Source organism: Watersipora subatra, chromosome 11 (assembly GCF_963576615.1).
Source record: "Watersipora subatra chromosome 11, tzWatSuba1.1, whole genome shotgun sequence".
NCBI classification, from domain to species: Eukaryota; Metazoa; Bryozoa; class Gymnolaemata; order Cheilostomatida; family Watersiporidae; genus Watersipora; species Watersipora subatra.
In genome coordinates, this window is record NC_088718.1 from 9,579,020 (window position 1) to 9,595,786 (window position 16,767).

Here is a 16,767-nt window from a genome sequence, read left to right on the forward strand (position 1 = left end):
AATAATCTGCTTCGAAATCAAAGCGTAAATGGTTTCAGGTTTTGGTTACAATCAATTCAATTTAGTAAAGGATAACTGAAGTTTGCATTTGATTGGATGAAACATTAGTCAGTAATAATTGCTGTAGTAATAATAGTAGTAATAGTGCAGTATTCACTTCATTTCTACACTGTTGTAAAACAGTTAATGATGCAATAAGCATATTATTGTCTATATTCTTTGCACGGACAGGTTGGTTAAAAATCTAATGACATACAGTAGATATAATTGTGTAATTCCAAAACATTAAACATTTGGAATAATGATAGCTTTCAGACTTCGGTAGTAACTCATATGGCCATCATCACAAAATTGGTTGTTTCATTTGAGATTTGAGCACTTCTAAAGCTTTGCTGAAGTTGCAGTGTAGCTATGATTTTAAGCACACAGACCTATCGTGCCTAAATTTTCAAAGAACAGCGCTGTGTGTCATTGTCATGGCTTGCTGAAAATATAAGTTTAATGTTGCATGAAAGTTTTTTTCCTTAGTGGCATGCCCAGAAATTTGCTACCCGAGTGACCAATTGGGTTATTGAAATTATATGAGTGCCTTTTGTAATAAATAATGCAGCATGCACTAGGAGATAAAAAATGTCATAAACACTTTGCTCTAATTACATGAAAACAGCTGGTTAGGTGGATAGGCAGTGATGAGGAATTACGGCTAGTACAATATATTGTTATCGCTTGAACAAGTCCAGCGCTTCTCTATTCATTTACATCGTCAAACACTTTATGACTGATAGGGGAAATCTCACATTCCCATGATTTGAACCAATCAAAAAAAACAAAACAATGAAAAGCAGACATATTTGGAATATATTTAAAAACAATATGTATTGGAAGGTCATTCCAAGAAGAATCTAATGTATTCACAGAGCAACATATGAAACAATCAACTCATTTTATGATCTCTGATTGTTCCCTGTCCCTTCTCTGCTAATACCCATTTGAAGCATGTTGATATTTAATTAAAGCATGTTGCCTTGTGGATGAGGAAAATGTGCAGATCATTATCAACCTTGATGGCATTGTAATAATTATATTTTTGATTTATAGAAGTCATGCAAATTGACTTCTGCACTTCTGCAAAAAACATTTTACACCCCTAAGGGTTGCGAATACCCCTAATTGAGCAGCCTTGAGCTATTTGCTTGTGAAACTTACTGAGTATTTCTTCAAACTCTTATTGAACCATGAAAATTTACTTTGACAACTTTGACATACCTTTGGCTTGACTTTTATTGTTATTAGTTTATTATTCGTTGATGGTTAAAATGTGGCTTCATCGAATTAGATTAGAAACAGTTCATCTTAGAAGCTTCTAAGGACAAATAGTACAACTCTGGGCTGTAACAATATCAATATTTCAAATATCCAAATAAGTTTTGGTTACTGAAATCAATTAATTGTGAGCCATGTCATTATCTTACCGGAGAAGATTTTATATCAAAAAATTCTTCTCATGCAAAATCATCTCCTAGATAGTAGCAAAACTTATACAATAGTTCTTTCAAATTATGTACTGAAATAAGAATACACAATTAGTTCTATTATCTTATCAGTTTCATTATAGATTAATTGAAACATATTGTGAGCCATTTTAATGACATTCTAATAATAGTTTTATTTTTAAATTAGAACACGTTAAATGTTTACAAAGATGTTGTCGCAAATTGAGGCTTCCTTTCTCTTGATTTGAGACATAAAGTTATTTGGGTAATTTATTGACAGATATTCATGAAATAAACAAAAATTAGCGAAACAATCTTAGAAGCATACGAGTAGATTATAAGATAATATACAACTTTCATGAAGAAAGTTAGAGAAGCATTTTCTAATATATTGTCTAAAAACCTCTCTTCATTTAAAGTTGAAATAGAACTAATTATTTAAAAAATACATTCAAGCATTAAAAACTACAACAACTAGACAAAAATTATAAAGCATTGATATACCAAATAAAAATAGGAATATTTTATGTTGTTATGGTTCGGGGCAAATGCAAGAACTAGCTCATCGAGTCAAGATATTGTTGTCAAGGATATATTGAAAACAGGAAGAGTGGTTAAATGTCTTTAGAGTCGGACAAGAAGGGTCCAGAAGAAAAGACAAAACATCCACAGACACTAAATACATAATCTTTTTCACTACATAACTGAGTCTATTTAAGTTGAACTGCTGCCTACAGTTCAAGCAGGCAATATTGCACTTGGAATAAACCACTAATTCTTTTTTTGAACAAATGCAAATATATTTTTGTGCTTTTTACTCAACAATTGACAGTATTTTAGCTATTTTAAAAAAACATTTTACATAGTTTTAATTTTTTTTCATTGCCCAGACTCAATACATCAAGCAAACACTCGCATAACCTTCTAGGCATCAATTAGTAGGAAGCCAAAACTTTTTTCCAAAAAGATGAGTTTTGAAGAAGCACTACTTTAACCAAAGCAGAAAGTTATTCATAATGATCCATGTTAGCATGGTCAAAAATAGCTTTTTGCCGCAACTGTGATGGAATTAGCAGAAAGGAAAGTTAATAATTTTACAGCGAAGGGTTCTCTGTCTATCTTTCTATCAGCGAAGGCAGTGAGCACAGGCTATTAAATATGTGTCTCAGTAAAAACCAGAATAGGTGCCCGGTTGATCAACAACGTCAGAATTAAAATTAGCTGCTACACCAGGCAATGATGCAAGCATGGTTAAAACTTAATTATTTCCATTGACGATTTAAGATAATTTTTATGTCAGATTTAGCTTGACTATTCAACAATTATACAATGCTGCCCAATTTTTTAAAACTTTCAATTTTTGGCTGTTAATAATTTAAAACCAAGTGTAAAATGTAGCGGAAACTATTTTTTATGATCTTTGAGCGCTAAAGATTCTGCAGCTAGTTTTACACCACGACTTTTACTGTCAGGAGTGTGACTTGTTGATGAAAGATTAGTTTTTAATGAATTCATCATATTTCTAAACTTGGCAATATTCTTTGATGTTAGGAACTGCATGAAGACAAGGATGACACCTTGAAGAGTTAAAAATATGTTCAAGATTATGTAAATGACAGAAATGTTTACTTTGGGAATTGAATTGAATAACAATAGAATCCAATGAAAGCCAAAAACGGTCTGTAGCTTTATTACAGCGATCACCTTTTTCTGAACTTTCCTTTTATCATTAGCAGCAATATCACGTCCTGATTTAACTACCACTATGATAGCAGCAATGCAGAGCATTGTGTTTAACAAAATGTAAAGGTATATCGGACCTGTGAACAAGAAAAGACGAGTCCAACCACTGGATATAAGGCAGATATTATTGGTAAACACAGGGTAAAAGGCTTCGACTCTTTCCCAGTGTAAAATGTATGCTAGGATCACAAACAATAGAGGAGTCAGCCAAGCGTAGGCAGCATAACTAATATAAGTTTTCACTCCTGAATCACTCGCTCTCCTCAGTGTACTTATACCTCGTACCATCCAAATACCAATAGCATTTGTCCAGACTTGAACACTGATTAACAAATACTGGTTTAGTGTGGCAATAACTCTACAACCAGAAGAAGAACCAGTGTATACAAAACAGTAACAAATGAGAGCGGCAGCGAGAGTGAGGAGAGAGCTAATCACAAAGTTTCCTGTTACAGACCTTCTAGCTTTGACAAAATAATGCACGGTATAGACTATAATAGCCACTATTGAGAGAGCTGAAAATACGAAGTTATATGCATATAGTGTAAATTCAGCCTCTACATAACCAGTACAGACTCTTAGCTCCGCCCCTCTCAAAATGAAGTCAGCATAAGTAATTCCGTGATAAAAATCGTACAAACTATTTTTATTGCATACCAACCAATTTGGTTGAGAATCATTTACCAGAGAATATTCAGAACAAGTAGAAAAAGGTTTGTCAGTAAAAGTTGAAAAAACCTGTTCATATCCGTCGACAGCAATTTTATCAATTTTTATAGCAAAATCAAATTTAGCAGGAGAATAAGAAATAGCGACAGTGTTTAGCACTGACGTCTTTGTTTGGCGTTGAAATAATAAAAAGGTCGAGCCTACTTCTCTGAATGAATACGAAGCCAAGCAAGGAGAGCTAGAAGAAAGACATTTGCACCTAGTCAAGGATCTCGGTGCACAGTGAATGCTTGAGTAATTTACTGTTGGCTTATAGTTAAAAGCATAGTCTGTAACACCAACACAACTTGATGAATTTTCTGTGCATTTTTTGCATTGACTCAAGGCTAAACTTTCTGGCAGCGGTGCATAAGTGAAATTATCTCCACAACTTTTAACTGCATAAGAAGACAACTCAAATTTTTCTATACTGTAGTTGCTGTTTAAACAGTTAGTATTGCTGTAATGAGGTAGTGAGAGACAGTCACCAGTTTCTAAGTTTGAAATAGAGTGACAGTCACACTGTTTAAGTTGTGAACTAATAGTAATACACGTGTCCCAACCCGTTGTATAGTCACTGTAAAGCAGAGCTGAATCTGAGTCTAGTCTACAAGATCTTTCATTGAAATCTATTCTGTATACAAGAAGAAACTTTCGTACCTTTGACTCATATCTCATGTATAAGTCACGATCTCCGCTGAAGATCTCAAAGCTACGTTTAGTATGGCAGCCCAACCAGGCCACCCCGTGACAAATAGCACAGTAGCTGTTTCTATATTTAAACTCTGGCATATAGGATGCAAATTCAACGTTTCCGAGAGTTTGATTCCAAGAGTTTCCAAGGTATGTTTCATGTAACACCCCAAATGAATATTGTTTAGGCATGATCTGCTTCAAAAACACTCCTTGAAAGATAAAAGATGCTGGAGAATTCTCACACTTATCAGAAATCAACCAGTCTTTTGTTTGTAGAGGACAGGTGAATATATATTCATCAGCATCATAGTTACATCTACAGATTGTAGGTACATCCTTTGGTGGCAGAAACTGTTTCACACGGCACCTACAGTAGGTATTAAAAACAGAACTATCGCTTTAAACATTAATAAAATATATTTCATAACCTAGCTTTGAATTTAAAAGTAGGGAAGCAATTTTAGTCATTTTTGGGACAGGAAATATCCTGTATAGAACCTTTATTTGAGCACCACTTTTATCTGAGCGCCATATCTAATAGTATACTACTATTTGGATAATGAAAATTACAGTGTTAGCCTATACTTCAAAGACACTACAGATAAACCTCCATTTTGACATTCATCATGTTTGATTGCTATAAACCCAAAATACAAAAAGTGACAATTCTCCACAAATAGATACCATTATTGACTCGAATGTATCAATGGCAATGTTTGCCATCATTGCTGCTATGATAGTTGTAATGGAGGTCATCAGGACTTATTCTTCAGCCATGCACAGGCTTTTCGTATTCCGCTACGTAAGCATGCTGTGCAGAAAACTGTTGCTATCTGTTAAGCGCCTCTTGATTTACAACACAACGTAAAGAATTAGTCTTTGCTATGCCATATAAAAGTGCACCATACTACTGGTGTGAACAAGACAGAAGAAAAGTTAATTAAAGACTCACTCGTCCTCGCTCATACAATGCTGTTGATATCAAGAGTTTTACTCGTCTGTATGGTCAGATAATTAGAGGTAAAGAGGCTCCATTTGGTTTGTTCATACATTCAGTTTGCTTGGGTTTTATCTATTTGCTATATAGCTGCACTCACTATGCACCTTTGCTTTCCAGTTTTACGGTCAACATAATAAACGTATACACACACATTCCAAGCATCAGTAATTCTTAATTGGCAATCCAATCAAGACGTAACAGTAAAACTTTACTTATGAAACTCTGAGAAGAGCGGGACAATTGACACCATAGTACGCTTGTAGGGCATATCCACACCATTCACCCAAACACTATCTGACGCTGAATAGCCTTGCCTATCAATTTTATGGCAACCAAGCATATGCTAAACTGCACTTAGCTAGCTAAAAGTACGCAATTACTTTATGCATATCTAACACAAGTACACAGAACATAATATACCCGAATTAGGTAAACTAGCTCGTTTCCAACAGTAGAAAACTTCTTTATAGACAGTATTCCAAACTGGAGTGTCGTGAATCTTAAAGGCGATCTTCAGCAAAACCGATTGAACTCTATGTGTGAGAATGCCACATTAGTAAAGAGGTTCCAGAACTTCTACGCTCAATGATTATCTCCCCACCTCAATCACATTTACCACATTATCCCATGGGTAGTCAAGACAGAAGCTATTTCACAATGAATCAAGCTCTCAAGAGTTACCTTCTCTCCATATAATGACAAGTTGACATGAGACCACAGGCTATGAAAATCAACAGACAACTCAGGCCGAAGCTCAAGTCAGCAAATCTGTGTCTTTTCAGGTGGACCTTTCGCAAGATGGTCTACCTTTAAGCACAACAGGGAACACTGCCTCAATGTCTCTGCAATCCTGTCTGCCAGCTACCCCATTTTTTGATTTTATTCATTCTCGTGCATTCTTAATGTCTCCAGCCATTTGTCAGTCACAAGCAGCCTTGTCTCTAGCAACTAATAAGCTTAGTATAACTCCAATGTCATTTGGAGTAGGCCAGTTGCACTCAACTTTGATGTCTTTTCATTGCAATAAGTTGCAGGCAACTGGGAGGAACAGAGTATCAAGTCAGCCTCAAATAGATCTGATTAATCAAGCAGCTAGTCAGTCTCACTTTTACCTGCAACGTGCAAGTTCTGCTGTAAGAAACCAGAAACAGATATCTTTACCACTGTTCGAGCAAATGCCTTTAAATCAAACAAGAAGCAGCTAAATGGGTTCAGACCAGCGAGCAATGTCAGGTGTAGGAGCTTGTGATTTATTATTGAGAACACCAATACATAGTCATATTCCACCGTTTAACCTGTAATACACTCATACTAGGGAGCTTGATACACCCATCCAATGTGAATAGTAACACCCATCCCTTACAGTCTAACATACACCACACTAGTTCACCCATCGCTTCTCCCAGTTTACTCAACGCAGGCTTCAGCTGTGTTATCTGAAAATTACGAGTTGAGCTCTTTAAACCTTCAGCTAAAAATTCTGCAAATGAAGGAAGAAATTCGCACAGTACAACATCTACTAAATACACCTCCTGAGCAAATTCACTTAGTTGATTTACAACAACCAAGTATGCACGCTAATTCTAACTTCAATAGTGTTCTGTCGCTAGTCAAAAGGTTTGTAGATATAAACAGTCTACCTCTAGTAGAGCCAATCATTTTCTTTAGAAAGCCCCTTTGAGTATCCTCAGTGGAAATCTGCCTTTGATTTGCTATTTGAAGAAAACGACCTTTCTTTGGCATGGAAGTTCTTTTATCTGCATACCTGTGCCAGCAGTAAGGCACTGAAAAATGTATAGGAATATATCAAGCTCAATACTGCTGAAGCATATGTGGAGGCAAGAAAAACACTGGATGAATGATATAGTGATCTATTTAAAATTGCTGATGCTTTCAGGGACCAGCCAAACTCTTGGCCAAAAATAAGTACCACACATCCCAACAGTCAAACAGATCATGACAAAACTAGCAAATACACCATTTCATCATCATTGCTTGGTCAGACATCTTATCAGGACCGTACTACAATTGCAGCAACACTAAGCAGTACTACACAAGACATCCGGTCTCATGATGCAAATGATTGTCACACAATAACCTGTACAACCGATATTGATCTTGTCACATTGACAAATGATACGCCTGAAACAACTACAGACCTTGATTTAGTTAACGGGATAATTAATGCTGACTTAATGACCTCGACAAATGCCGACACAACTGACAGTGACCCAGTAGTCACTACAACTAACCACACTTTCGAAGCAACAACCGGTATTGACCCAATTGAATATTGAAGAATTACTGAAAACGACATCTGATGGAAACCAAGTAACAAATCAAGAATCCTCGATGTCATCTGATACTGACCTGACTACCATGACAACTGGTCAGACATTTGAAGATACAAAAGCTGGCATTGCAACCCCTTTAACGGATGAAACATTAGGGATGGGAACTGACAAGGTTCTAATACTTACAATTTATGTTGCTTTAGTTTTCATGACAGCTGGCAAGGCTCCAGAAATAGTGAGCGGTACTGGCCAAGCTAATACAAATACTTACCCTACATATGAAGAAGGGACCAATATTGGGAAACATACTATCAAAACTGACCATTTATTAGAAACTACAAAAGGTGTTGACAGGATTATCTTTGAACCTGGCGTGAGTTTGGTAACAATGACTGATATTGAGTGCGCTGTTGAAGTGAACAATTCTATTTTTGAAGCAACTGAAGCTGACCTAAAACTACGAAGCACAGTTTGACACCGTCAAGACTAAGCCAAAAAACTACGACTGATCTAGCTGCTTTGAAAAACAACCTAACAACTAATATTAGCTTCAATGCCGTAATCACCGAAACCCGTCAACAATTAGCAACTCATGAAATGGTCATAAACGGACCAGACAACCATTTCACAATCCAGGATGTCACACAAAATGTTGATACAGCAGCATCTTCATTGAGCACAACGAGATTATTGCCTGCAATGCCTTGCCCACTAACAACCATCAATTATACAGCTAGTTCATCACGGAGTCATGAATATCCTACTTTTGCAGACAGACAAAATACGCTAGAAGTTTTATTAGCCAATAAAAGTCATGCGTCTACAGAAAAAGCTAGCTGCCTAGACACAACTACATCATCTACTTTTCAATCCTTCTCAGATAGCCCAAAACAAGCAACTGCATAATCAGGCAATAAGACTGATGCTATGAGAGTAACGACTGGCAAGTCGACCATGCAAAAAGAGTTGCTCTTAAACGCACATCAAACATTTCTTCAACCAGTTATGGCTACAAGAATACACAGTATGCAAAATCAACATTTGGTCATATTTATTACAGTAGGTCAGAATTAACTCCCAACATCCTGTTGACTATGCAAAATAAAAACCTCTCACCCCCACCAGGCTCTTTTACCTCGCCAGACCTCTACAGTCACAAACCATGGAAACGCGTACAGTATCTGACTGAGCAACTCTGGTATAAGTGGAAATTACAGTATCTTCAGAGTTTACAAAAAAGGCGAAAGTAGAACTTCAAGCCTGGAGATGTGGTAATAGTTATGGACAATGCACTAATGAGATGCAACTGACAACTCGGAAGGGTAACTGAAGCACAAGCTAACAGTGATGGTTATGCGAGGCATGTGACTTGGCAAATGCCCAAGAATAAACTGAAGAAACCAGTTCATAACTAGTACTTCTACATACAGCTCCAGATATTTAGAAAACTAAAACATTTTTGAATGGGGTGTAATGGAAATCAGGAATCATTCTTCAGCTATATGCAGGCTTTTCATAACCTGCTAAGTAAGCTTGCTGTGCATAAGCTTCTTGCTATCCGTTAGGCACCTCATGGTGTACAACATAAGCTAAAGGATTAATCTTTGCCAAGCCATATAAAAGCAAACCTTAGTACTGTTGTGAACAGGACAAAGGAAAACTTCATGAAAGAAACACTCCTCCTAGCTCATACTACGCTATTGGCATCAACAATTTTGCTCATAGATATGGACAGATAATTAGAGGTAAAGAGGCTTTATTTAGTTTGTTCATACAGTCAGTTTGTTCGGGTTTTGTGTAATTACTGTATAGCTGCACTCGTTATGTACATTGGCTTTGCAGTTTTACGGTCAACAGAATAAATGTATAGAAATACACACATTCCAAGCATCAGTCATTCACAATTGGCAATCCATACAAGTCGCAACAGTCATTAATAACAATGTTTTCTTCCTGTTGTTGTAGTAGTTCATAACAATGTTTTTCATTGTTGTTGTTGTGGTGATTGCCAGAGATTTAGTGTAGCTGTATCTGAAAAGTTTGATTGCCAGAATCATCAGAACGAGATCATAGTGTCATTCTTGTTGCTCGTGTTGCTAATGAGAAGGAGCTTTCTAAACTTTGTCTATTTTTGATCTTTCATTAACAAAAAATATAATCATTGTGTCATTAACCCATTGAAACCTAACGACAGTTATTCCGGCATTGCACAAGGTCTTTCAGAAGCTCCAGCAGCCGGAATACCGGCATTCACATGACTCTGCTTACCATAGTTGTTCCTATGCAACAGCATAAACCAATCAAATTGATTCTTGCCCAGGATGTAGACAAAAATTTCAGTTCAGTTTGTAAAAGTTTTCAAATATCTTCATCTACTTCCTTCGTTATAATAACAACTTTTATTCAAATTATATCATGAAGAAATCAATAAGACTCGTTCGTTGGTAAATCACGGATGGTTGTGATACAAATCAAGAATTTTATAATACTAACTATAATTTTTCAGTTTATTTTGAGTCATGAAGTGATAATGAACGTGTGTTCTATAATAGATATGGTACTTATGTAAACGTTTTTTGATTGTTTAAAATTGTAAAAAATTTTATAGTTTCAGTCCGAGTAACGGTGAAATACTGTTTTTTCTGCTTGATTACCTTTGTTGTAGGATGCCCAACTTTTTTAATAGTGTTTTACCAAATATCATTGTATCATGATCATATTTAGATATATTTAACAATGGTGTAAAATCTTCGGATCTTTTGACAAATTAGCCAGGGATACTGACACGCATTAACAAGAACGGCCAGGGTTCAAAGGGTTAAAAATATATGTTCAGAGCGTAGCTATTTTTCACTTCTCAGCCGGTTTGAAGTGAAATTGGTATTTTGGTCATATCTTGATAATCAATTGTTCAATCACTTCAAACTTCAGAAACATACTAAGGACATATTATGCACACGGGGACCAAAATTTTATAATTGTATGTGAAGTAGAAGCACAAAATAAATGAAGCAAAACTAGATGTTTTGAAACTGTCAATCAGCACAGCTATAGTTCAATTTTGAGTTGCAATTGTAACAAGAGTACTAACTTCAACATTGCTAGTTAAAATCTAGACCTTTTCTCACCTGTACAATTCAAAAGCCCGCTGTAAAATATCTAGCGTTGCATCATCCCGGAAAGCATCAGCAAAGCTCATATCTTGTATGTAAAACATTCCAAAAATGTAAGAGCAATTGTCGTTAGCCACTGAATAGCAGCCGACATCCATCCTCCAGAACCGGATTATTCCAACTTTGTGACATTGCGCGCAGTACCAATTAGCATATCTGTAACAGCGAACGTAAAGCGATGTTGACAATTTAAAAAAAAAATGAATGTGACATAGTGAGATCAAAAAAATAGAAAGGTCTGAAGGGAAAAATTTCTTCATTGTTTTCAATTGTACGAGCTGTTTACAACTAGTATTAATTCTAGAAAAATAAGAACTGGCCATAAAGGCAAACAATAGTTTTTCTTAAAACGCTTTTTTATTTTACTCTTGTTTCGCTTTTCATTGTTTAATATTTTTTTCAAATGAACATTAGAGGTAGTAAGAAAAGGTTTTTGGAGTCTCATAAATTTCTTTAAACTCTACAGGATCTAAAGCACAAATAGCTTACATGTTTTTTCATCGAATTAGATTATCTGATAAGTTTGTGACATTTATTTTCTTTAAATGAAAACGAGTTGCTTCAAAAAAGGTTTCTTTGCATCTCATGTTTTGTGCCTTTGCTAAACTCCAATCGGCTGGGTTCACTTAGCAATTGTCTCAAAATATCTTAATGAGCTTGTTAACCGCTGAAAAACTGTCAGTGACTTACCTGATTCCCGTAATAGGGTCTGTAACAGGAATCATTTTATGACTGAGCTTGTTTCTAGATGGTTCCTCACAATGTTTTCTAGTTTCATTGTCTTCATATGCAGTTGGGCATCGGTTTACTTCCATTATTCCCCACGGTATATCACTAGGATTATATCTTCCCATCGGCTCTGAAACATCTTCCTTACAGTGAAATGTGTTGTCTGGTAACTTGGTCTCCGCTGTAGCCTGATATGGTGAATCTTCACAGCAATCATTGTAGTAGATACACTGTTCATCACAGAAACAGTTGAGCTCATGAGTCTGTAGTAGTCCTAGTTTAACTGACTTACACTGACTTTGATAGGCGCAGATGGAATGTGACTGCCATGGTAAGTCATTGTTCTCTATTACCGATTCATTACCAATTAAAAATGTGGTCAAGTTGATGCATTGTAGTGAGTGAGGATCTAATATAGATTTTTCTCCACATCCTGGGGTTGAACAATCAGAAGTTTTTGCTGTTAAGAATCGATCACAGACTTTATGAAAAGGAGAAAAACAAGATGCAGACCCGAGGTTCCAAACGGGATCAGAAGAATTTTTTACGGAATTTTCAGCAAGCAGCCGCAACAGTTTCTCACAAAAATTTTCATCCTTTTGCGCAAAAAATGAACATTTTAAGTCGTTATTATTGACAAAACTTGCAAATCGAAAAATTGAAAAATTAGATTCACTGTTCCATAAGGTTGGCTGCATTATTGCAAAGATTTCCATGTTTTTTTTTTCTTTCGTATAAGCTTTCAGCTTTTTAGCTTTCCATTTTAACTGCACAGTTTCAGTGTTGTTGGCAAGATCTGGCTGGCTATACAAATAAAAGCTTTCTTTGTTACACAGGGCACAAAATTGGTTCCTATACACTAAGCCTGTCGATGGGATGCTGATGTAGTTTGCAGGTCCTTCTTCGCAAAGTTTCACTAATTCAACTTCGGTACCAACGGGGCATGTTCTTTCAGACTCCCAGCAGAGGTCGGGCGCTTTAGGTGGCAGAAATACAACATCACATGAACTGAAAATAGATAAAGTTATAATTGCTATTTTAAGCGCTTCTTGAAAAAGCTGCACAAAATTAGGTTTAACAATAAAAACCTTTCATTTTTAAGCAATTTTATGAATATTTTTGACTTTCTTCTTGGACTACCTTGTACACCCTTTAACAGCTGGATTAAATGTTAAATAATATATAGAGAGCAGTTGTGTCCCTGTGGTCTAGAACCCCTGACATACAAACAACAGGTCAAGCTACAATTCCCAAAAAGGCCACCGGTGATGACAAATATGACATCCAACCTTTTCTGTTTTTTGCAACTGAGCATGCCTGCAGACTTTCAGCTTTCCTTGCCGCAGGACTCCAACATGTTCAGCCAGGATCATAGAACTATTGTTGGTGCAACATGACTACTTAAAGCACACATAGCGTCTGTTTGCAGTAAGCTAAGCAGATACCACACTTATCATTCTAGGGATTCATATGTTATCTATTTGATCTACAATTATACTACTGATCTATTTCACAAGTCAAGGTCAGATTGGTTAATACTGCTTGAGGGTTTAATTATTGGTATTTTCATTATCTTAATATCAGAGAGCAAATATCAAAGCATTACGTAAAAACAATAATGAAAGTGGTAAGCAGATGCTGCAAAGAATTACAGCGATTTGGTGATTTTTTAAGTGACTGATATTTTGTTTTATGTGACTGACTCCATGATTGGCAGCAGTTTTAAAATGAAATCTAATTGATTTCCACTAAAGATCCAACTTGCTTTGAAATAAGGAAGAGTACTGTGTTGTTTTATTCACGTGTTCATAATTGTAGCAATGGTTTATGGGCTGCTTTTTTAAACACAGCCAACATCATTGCAGTCTATTATTTTGCAAATTGTTACTCGAGCCAGGAAATTATTTTTTAGAATGTTTCTAAATTTGAAGATTTTCCAACAAAATTTTTATAAACATCTAAGTAGACTTTGTTTTCATGCCTGTTTACTTACGTCGGGATGAAATCAACCAACTTCTGATGGTTAGGACTGGCTTCCAAGTATCTCCTAATAGAATCTGTCGGGCACTCTATTTTAGCAGGCCACCATTCTACTCTAGAGACTGTTGTATTTTTTTCATCTGGGCTACCAATCCATGTCTGATCTTGTAAGTCCACATCATCATATGGATCAACTCCATTACACATGGCACAGTAAATGTTCTTATATACTAAATGATTCACTCTTCCACGTACCGGCCATCTTTTTATTGAGATATCTATAACAATAAAAGCTTTCTTTAAAATTATAGAAGCTTGATCCTTGATACGATTAAAGCGAGCCTGCACAAAACTTCAGTATATGTTTTTTGAAAGTATCAGTATTTTTCTATCATTTGAAAAATTTATAGGTGCTTGAGGTGATCTGACTGCCAGGATGTTTCTAGACTAAAATCGACAAAGCTTTATTGCTATTAAAAAACTCAAATAAAGAAGGCGTCTGAAAAATTACGTCCTGGCTGTCATATCAGCTGAAACACCAAAAACAATTGCTAATAAGAAGAAAATAGTTTTCTTTTCTAATGGAATTTACCAAAGGTTTTTGCAAGTTCTTCTTTAACAAAATCAAATGAGTAAGCTGGCACCTTCGAAAAGGGCGTAACTCCACCGCGATGGTCCAAGGTTTCTTTACTAGGTTTTTATGACTAAAGAGGTAGCTACATGTGATAGCTTAGCAAAAATTCTTGCTGGTTTCCAAAAAAATCCTATGAATATGAGCTTGTCAGAATTTTCAGCTATTTAGCTTTTCAGCTATTTATTTGAATTTTAGTCTTTCATTTTTGTTCTTATTTTATTCAGTTTAAAGTCTTTATCACAAAAAAAACGTTTTCAAGCGTCTGTCCCATGCTGCAGTCGGTGGCTAAAATTAAACACTTATCACACGAGCTTCGAACCTATGACATTTAGCCTAGCGGCTCATAATGCTAACACCTATGACAATCAACCACCCTCCTACATTTCAGAATGCTTGCACACATAGTTATTACACCTGATGGTGTTTCACAGCACACTAGTCTGTCAATGTACAAGTGTATATAAAATTTAAAAAGCAACTCACCACTAAATGAACATAAAAGAAAACAGTTGAAGATTTTAAAAATATCTCGCAAAGTAATGCAAGATCATGTTACTACCATGCTAGCATAGATTATTAATAAATAGCATTCATAGATGGCTCCTTTTTTACACCTCAGTTAATTGAGTCATTTTATGCTCAAGTCTCTATTTAAAAACGATTTAACTCATTGTTTTGCTACAAGGATTGCGCTTTTACTCATTAGCTAGCGGAGCCATTAAATGGGACAATGATATTTTTGAAATGAGCTTCACACATGACAGAGAGTCATCTTTATGGCCGTTATTATACAGTGCTGGCTGACCACAATAGCCTGTGTTCCATCAATTTAGCATAGCAGCGTTAATGTTTCTATTTGTCTTGCTGACTATAAATCTGGTCTATCGTTTGCAGCAAGAACAAAAAACTGTGAGAGCTCATTGATTTAACCCATTTTCAATTAAAGAAAAATCATGCATTTTATTTTTGGCCAATATTCGTTATGGTTCATGATAGATGGCTGGGCAGAGTTTTTCCTCACATAGACAGAGTGATGACTTAAATTGTCATTTTAGCTCAGAGCACAACAGACAGGGATTTAGCCCAACATGATCCAGAGAAAAAAATAGTGAATCTCATTGGTTGATGGAAAATGATTCTAAAGACAGACAAAATCTTTTAAATCCTCTTTCAACTTTAGCTGCTAGACATAGATGCTTTGCCCACTTTAATGGATTTAGCAAACATAAATATAGATAAATGTGCATATTCCTGTAGTATTTTGCTACTAACTGCTTTAGAATGCCAAAATAAAAACTCAATGCATCTAGCTGAAAAAATTGACTTGATTTTTGATTAAAAATTAAGATACAATTTTGCTCTAAAAGATTTGTCATATCTGTAGAAATTGTATGTTTGTAGATCGATTGCTAAAGCATACACGATGACTATTTAGCAAGTTCGCTGGTGATTGCTGATGCCAATGCTTTTTTTGAATGCTAAAATGGCTGCTGACCTTGACCTAGAGCTTTTTCATGTTTTGAAGTTTATGTGTTCATGTTTCCTGATTGGCTGGCCAAGTACAGACATTCATATTTTCACAAAAAATCTGGAAATCTATGGAAAAAATCGTTCTATCTTACCCAACACCAAAAAAAACTTTATTAAAAGTTTGATTTTCCAAGTGTTTACTAGAAATGCACTAATCAGAATGCTACCGCCACAATACCAAATGTCAACGAAGAAAGATCCAGGTTTCTAAGGCTAGCGTAAAGTTTTGTAGTATTGATTGTGAATCAGTTTACTCAAAATGATTATTTTCCTCCAGGGTGTTTTAGTTTTGAGGCTATAGTAAGTCTACAAACCTTGGCTTGCGCAATAAAGATATTTGATCTATCAGAGCATAATTAAATCAAAATGGCTAAGAGACATTTTGACGCGGTCAAACTGTAATGAATACTATATTGTTGCTATTATGTTATACTGCTGAGAGGTAACTCAGACTAGGTCAGATTTAACGGTCAAAACCTTCAAAATATTTTAGGGTTTTGCGAACTTTTAGCTACTTAAAACACGTCTGTGGTTGATGCAGACATTGGTGTCCGCACCTAGTATATACATATACATATAGTTTATGACTACTATTGCTAAAATCTTTCCATCTTTGTATTTATACAAAGACTCTTATATATATTTAACTCTTCATTTTAGTGTTCTTAGTGTATTCTTAGGTCAGTGTTTAAATCCTGCAATTTTTTATCTGACGATAGGTATAAACTTATCACCTTTTTGCATCCTGAAACTTTAAGTAATAAACTATTGCTAAAATTTTTCCACT